Here is a 6,069-nt window from a genome sequence, read left to right on the forward strand (position 1 = left end):
AATATTTCTCTCTTCTGGGTTTAAAACTTAGTCTTTGCTGCCAATCTGTTAACAGATAGTTTGTAAATCAAGTAGAAGAAAAAATATAAATTAGCTTTCTAATAAATCTGAAATTACAAATGTGAAACAAAGCAGGGAATAAATACTTGACCAAAAAAAAGTATAAGTAAGTGGGTGTTGGGGGATCATAATTTTTAAATATCTCTTGATTATTTTGGTATGAAAGTTCTATTTCAAAGTTCTTCAAAATAATGCCTAATGTTCCTAAGTACTGTGTTCCAAATATATGTAAATACAAGATGGAAACTGTGAAATATATGCCTTCAAAAAAGAAAAAAAAAACCCTGACATTTTATCTGTATATATTTAATAGATTTATAAAGAACATGTGTACACAAATATCAATATAGATGTACCAGCAAGGAAGATTTAGAACATATAACTATGTGGCAGGGTTGGAAAGAACATAATTCTTTCCCAGAAGGGGTGTGGGGAACTATACTTAATCAGCTACGAGTTACAAAATAACTAAGTCATTTCTCATCAAAATACGTCTCTACTGCATATTGTGGTTGATACATTTTCCATGTTTTTTGTTTATGAAGATTATCCAATTCATTTCTTTGTAGACAAAGCCTAAGAATAGAAAACAAATTGTTACATTTTATTTTGGGGCTAACTGAAAAGCCATGCAGTAGGCACCCTTGTTAGAGCTTGAAGAAACAAACAAAAAAAAGACTTCCTCACCATGAATAGAACCTCAGCCCCTTTTCTGTGTCTCAGTTGGCTCCTTCCACCTTTTCAGTGAGACTTAAAAATACCTTAATCTTCAACAACACATCAGTAACACGTGCTACTGATTCTTTTAACGTTGCTTTTTATGGAATTAATGACATCTAGGTTTAATAAAATATCTAAATTTCTATATGGACAGAAATCAGTCTGATTAGACATGTATCAAAACCCAATAATAAAGTACTATATCTATTTTAATTTATGCCTGAGGTTGCAATTTTTTGAATTTTTGCAATCAGCCCTTGGCAATGACCTTGAGCAGTAGGATATAAATAAATCCTACATGCTTAGCATTCCAATAATAGAACACTAAGCATAAATTAGTTAACCTATTTATGCCTAGTTTTCTAAAGGACAGAAGTTGGCATTTTTGGCTAAACAACAATCTCATAACGAACAAAAAGCTTTACCAATGGTATATAAATTGAAATATTACAGAAATCTTTAGAAATTTATATAAAAGTGAGAATAAAGGTGATCTAAGTTATTACTTCTCCAAAATGAACGTGGTGTTTCAAAGGAAAACCAGAATCACTTTTGAGGAGCAGCAACAAATGAAGCTCCACCCAGCTCTCACATTTGAGGGACTCTGCTCACGTTAGGAGTCAAAGCTTATTGTTTGTATGCATCCAAGAAACAAATTTGTAAAAAATTTCCATCCAGTCCCAAGTTCACTCTATCAAAATCTATTAAATGTGTATGCATTACAAGTGTGTAGACCAGAGGTTTAATTTACCGTTGCCTTGCTGGACTTAAGGAGTTATTAGATCCATCTCAGAGTTGAAGAAAAGACTAGGACTGGTTATAACAATAACTACCAATTCATGCCACGTGCAATCATAGCCACTTCCTCAACTCTGACCTGAAGCATTTTAAAAATATTTTCTCTTTTTGTATTGAAAAGTATGGTTGATACAAAAAAATCTCAATTTTTCACCACCACAGAAAAAATACTACTTAAAGTAGAGAACTTCTAGACTGAGAAATAAGTTTCCAAATATGGCAGAAGGTTTTCTGGGAACAATAATCTCTGAATCCAATTAATAGTTTTTTCTTTTTTTCTTCTTTCTTTAGACAGAGTCTCACTCTGTCACCCAAGCTGAGTGCAGTGGTGCGATCTTGGCTCACTGCAATCTCTGCCTCCTGGATTCAAGCGATTCTACAGCCTCAGCCTCCCGAGTAGCTGGGATTACAGGCATGCGCCACCACACCTGGCTAATTTTTGTTATTTTTAGTAGCCAACACGGTTTTACCATGTTGGCCAGGCTGGTCTCGAACTCCCAATCTCAGGTGATCCGCCCGCCTCAGCTTCCCAAAGTGCTAGGATTACAGGCATAAGCCACCATGCCCAGCCTCCAATTAATAGTTTTTAAGAAAGTTTTCCCAATTCAGTTATTAGAAAGCCATGTTTAAATGGGAGACTATCAATTGATGACTTTTTAGCTGTATTTCTTAATACTTATTGTGTCTTGTAACTTCTCCTAGATGTAAGTGTGTCAGTCAGCTTTTCAGCTAGCTGAAGCCTCCCTAGGTCCTCCCTTACTTTAGCACAAAATTTGGTGGTGGTTCGTCATTGGTAAATTGGCACCTACTGAGGACCTGACATGTTGAAGGTACTGAGCAGATTCATATTGAACTTCTGTGGGAGGAATTTACTACCACACTTAAGATCTGATTATAATACTCTTGAACTCATAACACAGTCCTATGGTATGGACCTTGAGGACACTGCAACAGGTGGTCTCAAGAACAACTGTATTTTTAAAATAACCATCGTAAAATGAGTAAGGCAATGAACAATGGTGGCTCAAGGATTTTTTGTTTTCTATAAATTAAGCTTATGACAACCAGCAAAACACTTGCCATTACAACTTATACGCAGACATTGAAGATTAGGTTGTTTCTATGGGTTGATATTATATCCATACCTGTTATTTTGTATTAAAGATGTGTTAAACCAGAAGAAAAAAGGGTAGTTGTGATAGTATTTAGGAAAATCCTAAAAAGAAAAAAAAAATTTTTTTAAGTAAAATTGATGCCAAGAACTAATCATTCCAAAGAAACTAAAGTTTCTTCCTTTATTCCTTTCTATATTTATCAAATAATTATAACCATTCAATATGTAGCATTCTTCATCCTATAACAATACACTCAAGACACAAAGGAGGAGGCTTAAGAAAATGCTATTGCTTTCTCTTGCTGTTTCTATCAAAATTTTCAAGGAATACTATATTTTCCATGATAGATATTTAAATGCTGATATTTGAATCTGGTTTAGATAGTGCTAAACAGAATCTACTAAGGACCGATGCTTATATATACCCAAGTATTTTGTAGTGAATTCTTACAAATTTTTTTGTTGCCTCAGCATCCCTTTTAAATATAAATTGCACTTTCTGATATCAGAAGCAGGGCTCAGTCACCATTGACAGTTTCCAGTTCACCTCCTCCCAGTTTCTCAATGTGACTGATCCCAATATCTGCTTTATACAACCTTCTGCTGGTGACTACTTCATTGCGGGACAGCTAGATATAACCACCCCACAGACCCCCATACTCTGCATGGACCGTGTGGATATATCAGTGACCACCTCTCAGTCACAGCATGACTCCATGGAACTCATGACTGCTTGCATTAAACCCACTGATTAGACCTCCCCGCAGGAAACCTGCTCAGGTAACACCTTACTTCCCAATAAAGGCTTCCACTCTCAGGTCCCTCCCTCTTTCTCGCTCTTGCTCCCCACCCATCAGTTGAGCACAGGTCTCCTGCATGGCTGCCCCTTGGAGTTAGCCCTGTGAGGTGTGCTGCCCTCTTCGCTTTAGAATTAAAAAAAACTGCTTCGGTTATTTCATGTGTTGTATTGTGCTGCCTTCTCCGTGTTTCACCCAACTGAGTCACCCAAACCTAACTCTCTTTCCAGTCAGTGCTCCCAGCTACTCAGGAGGGTGAGGTGGGAGGATTGCTTGAGCCCAGGAGGTGAAGCCACAGTTAGCTATGGTCACGCCACTGCACTCCAGCCTGGGTGACAGAGTGAGACTCTGTCTCAATTTTTAATATTAAAAATGATGCAAAACAAAATGTAATCACTGCTATGCAGTAAAACATACCTTTGGTTTTTTAGCATCTTGGCTTGTATTTTTTTTTTGTATTTATTTTGTGTTTTTTGGATTTGTGAATTAATACATGTAAATTTAGAAACATTTAGAAAAATGTACAATTTAGAAAAAACAAATGAACAAAAATTATTCAAATTACATATGTTCTTTTAAAAAATTTGTTATAGATCTGATGTATTGTTTTTCTCCCCCTTTCTCTATGGGATGACATTTATCATCTCCCTTGTTGGGAACTGTAGTAAAGGAAACCTTAAATAAAACCATTCAAAAGTTCAGACAAGAACAATGGCAGAGGCCATTTCTTGATTACTCACCGAAGAGGAAACTTGCACTTTCACATCATCATACAGAGGTGGACAGTTGAACACATCAATTATTACCCTGTCTGTTTCAGTGTCATGAAATACCTGTGAATGAACACATGGAATTCAGAACTATAAACCTAGCTAATGATAACAATGAAGTTCCTTTTCACTTATCCAGACTTCCTATATTTATCAAGTACTTTTGGTCTCACAGACCAATCACTACATGTATAAATAATTATTAATAATCTTTTCTAGTTGCAATACTGTTGTTTATATGTATGTGTGTAGTGTATGTGTGTGTGTCTGTGTGTGTGTGTATATATATATATATATTTTTTTTTTTTTTTTTTGAGACGGTCTTACTGTCACCCAGACTGGAGTGCAGTGGTGTGATCTCAGCTCACTGCAACCTCTGTCTCCCAGGTTCAAGTGATTCTCATGCCTCATCCTCCTGAGTAGCTGGGACTATAGGCGCATGCCACCACACCCAGCTAGTTTTTGCACTTTTAGTAGAGATGGGGTTTTGCTATATTGGCCAGGCTGGTCCCAAACTCCAGGCCTCAAGTGATCTGCCCACCTGGGCCTCCCAAAGTGCTGGGATTACAGGGGTGAGCCACCACGCCTGGCCTGTTGTTTATGATTTTTAAAGGCTAACATGTTTGAGGGTTATCATGAAGCACTTTTCAAAAGTGTCTCACTTTTCAGAAGTATTGAATTTTCTATTAGACTTTAATCAGTTAAATATTATTTAATGTGTGTCATTTGATTTTCATACATTAGGGCCTCTTTTGAGAATATGTTAAGAAGCTCAATTTTAAAGCTACCCTCGACATTCAAAAAATAATGCTTAACTCTGGCTTTTTATTTACTAAATTAAAAAAATAACAACGGGGGTCTGTAACACTTGGGGGGGTGGGGTCCCCCTGATCATCATGTTTTATTAGAACTCTTGTGTCTGTCAGTGGGATCTTTGGACTTGACCATTACAGGCTGCAGATGGAGGAGTGACCAAAGATAGTTCACGTTTTGGAATGAATGACTTTGAAGATATACTATTTCTTTGACTCACTCTCATATAAATAATGGCACCCACAGTGAGAAGGGTCTATGCTAGGCCCGGTGAAAAACACAAAAGGAGGTGCAGACTCTTTTGGTCCCTTCAGGGAGCTGTACACATAAGAAACAATCGTAGAATAGTATGTAACTCTCAATCTGTATGATGAAGACTGGGTGTGCTCTCATGTACCATTGAGGGCTAGTTAACAGGAAGTGCAGAAAATTTCATTGAGGAGGCAGAAATTGAATTGGGCATGAAACGGTTTAGATAAATGAAGAAGAGCTCTGAAAATAGAATCTAGTCCATACAGATGGAAAAAGACCAGCAATAACACAAAGTAGAAGTTAGAAAAACAACAAAAAAAGGTCAGGCAGTGTGGCTCATGCCTATAATCCCAGTACTTTGTGAGGCTGAGATGGAAGGGTTGCTTGAGCTCAAGAGTTTGAGACCACCCTGGGTAACATAGCAAGATCCAGCTTCTGCAAAAAATTTTTAAAAATTGGGGGATTGCTTGAGCTCGGGAAGTTGAGGCTCCAGGGAGCCTTGATCGCGCCACTGCACTACAGCCTCGGACAGAATGGGACCCTGACTCAAGGAAAGAAAAAGAAAGGAAGGAAGAAAGGAAAGAAATAACCAACTAACTAACTAAATAACTTAGAGTTGTGTTCCAAGAGCCAAAGGGGATGACCCAGTTTATTTGGAATGGAGTCTGCTGGTCAAACTACTGATAAAAATAAGCTCAGGTATGTTAGGGCTATTATATCTTAAGAGCTCAAGAGCCAAGGAAAT

At 37.3% G+C, this 6,069-nt stretch overlaps 1 long non-coding RNA gene across 1 annotated transcript; it reads right to left on the reverse strand.

The window, feature by feature from the left end:
- Positions 1-350: 350 nt before the first annotated feature.
- Positions 351-4,505, reverse strand: LOC116270580. Its single transcript, XR_004178713.1, has 3 exons — positions 4,230-4,505; positions 2,724-2,794; positions 351-636 (listed from the first exon to the last, which is right to left on the reverse strand). It is a non-coding gene; the product is annotated as an uncharacterized LOC116270580 (long non-coding RNA).
- Between the last annotated feature and the right edge of the window lie 1,564 nt (positions 4,506-6,069).

This window comes from Papio anubis, chromosome 15 (genome assembly GCF_008728515.1).
Source record: "Papio anubis isolate 15944 chromosome 15, Panubis1.0, whole genome shotgun sequence".
NCBI classification, from domain to species: Eukaryota; Metazoa; Chordata; class Mammalia; order Primates; family Cercopithecidae; genus Papio; species Papio anubis.